The sequence below is a fragment of the Carcharodon carcharias genome, chromosome 10 (genome assembly GCF_017639515.1).
Source record: "Carcharodon carcharias isolate sCarCar2 chromosome 10, sCarCar2.pri, whole genome shotgun sequence".
Taxonomy (NCBI): Eukaryota; Metazoa; Chordata; class Chondrichthyes; order Lamniformes; family Lamnidae; genus Carcharodon; species Carcharodon carcharias.
Genome location: NC_054476.1, coordinates 121,723,005 through 121,724,384, shown reverse-complemented (window position 1 = coordinate 121,724,384; position 1,380 = coordinate 121,723,005). Strand labels below are relative to the sequence as shown.

Here is a 1,380-nt window from a genome sequence, read left to right as displayed (position 1 = left end):
ACATTATCCATAATTGAACTGGACATTTAGATTACATTATTATATAGATAAAATAGAGCAATTTTTCCATTATTATTTTGAAAGTAGCACATGCCGAGGAGACTTCGAAGGGTAGATGTGTGTATTGATACAATCCTCGGTGTGTATTAACAGTGACAAATTCTCTAGAGTCCTTTTCCAACTCTACCTGCTGGTAGGCATGGCTCATGTCTAATTTCAAATATGCAGTACCCCCTGCTAACTTCGAATACAATTCCTCAATCTTGGGTATCGGGTGTCTATCAAGTTTGGCCACCTTACTAACAGTTAGCTTATAGTCACCACATAAGCGCATGCTTTGGTCTGACTTCAGCACAGGTACAATGGGTGCCACCCACTCAGAAAATTGCACTGGTTGTAGAATGCCCAATTTTTCCAGTCTGTCCAGTTCGGTTTCAACTTTGTTCCAGAGAGCATAAGGGACTGGTCTGGCTCGTATAAATCTGGGAGTTGTGTTTGGGTCTACATGGATTCTGGCCTGCCTAGAATCATTCCTAACTCATCATTAAAAACGGAAGCATATATTTGCAACAATTCCTGTAAGCCTTTCGTTGTAACTTGAAAAATTTTGACACATTTCAAGTTAATCTTTTCAAGCCAGGTGCAGCCTATGAAGCTGGGGCCCTTTCCAGCTACCACTATCAAGGACAACCACACCCGTAGTCGTGGCCGAGTGGTTAAGGCAATGGATTCGAAATCCATTGGGATTTGCCCACGTAGGTTCGAATCCTGCCGACTACGTTTCCTCATTATTCCCGATTTCAACCAGAATAAATTATCAAAGGCAACCTTTCAGATTGATCTCCATACGTCACCGAGACTTGATATAACCCTTTCAGTCTGATTTCTTCACCCGTGTATGTTCTCAGTTTAGTGTCTGAAGCTTCCAATATTAAAGGATGGGTTCCTTTATTCAAGTATCTGAATGTATGCTCTCCAATGATGGACATCGACGTTCCAGTATCAACTTCCATCTTAACAGGTTGTCCATTGACTATAATGATTGCTTGGATTGGCTCAGTTTTATCCACTTTCAGGTTATATAATGAATGGATGTCTGATTCTATTTCTTCTGGTTCTTCCATGGGACACATTTCACGATTTCCCGCTTTGCCTTTAAAATGCTGTCTCAGCCTATCCCTGCAGTGTCGCCTTATGTGACCATAGCGGTGGCAGAAAAAGCATTTGTCTTGTTTAAATTGTCAGTCACCCACTGGATGCCTGGATGCATTTCTTGCATTCATTTTGTGGGTTTTCACTGTGGTACTGCTGTTTTTTACTGATCTGTACATAGGGGGCATTTTCCACCTTTCTGTGGGGTCCGATATTTTGTGCCTTTTG

At 41.6% G+C, this 1,380-nt stretch overlaps 1 non-coding gene across 1 annotated transcript; it reads left to right on the top strand.

The window, feature by feature from the left end:
• The first annotated feature begins 698 nt into the window (after positions 1–698).
• trnas-cga lies at positions 699–780 on the top strand. The gene has a single exon. It is a non-coding gene; the product is annotated as a tRNA-Ser (tRNA).
• Positions 781–1,380: the final 600 nt, after the last annotated feature.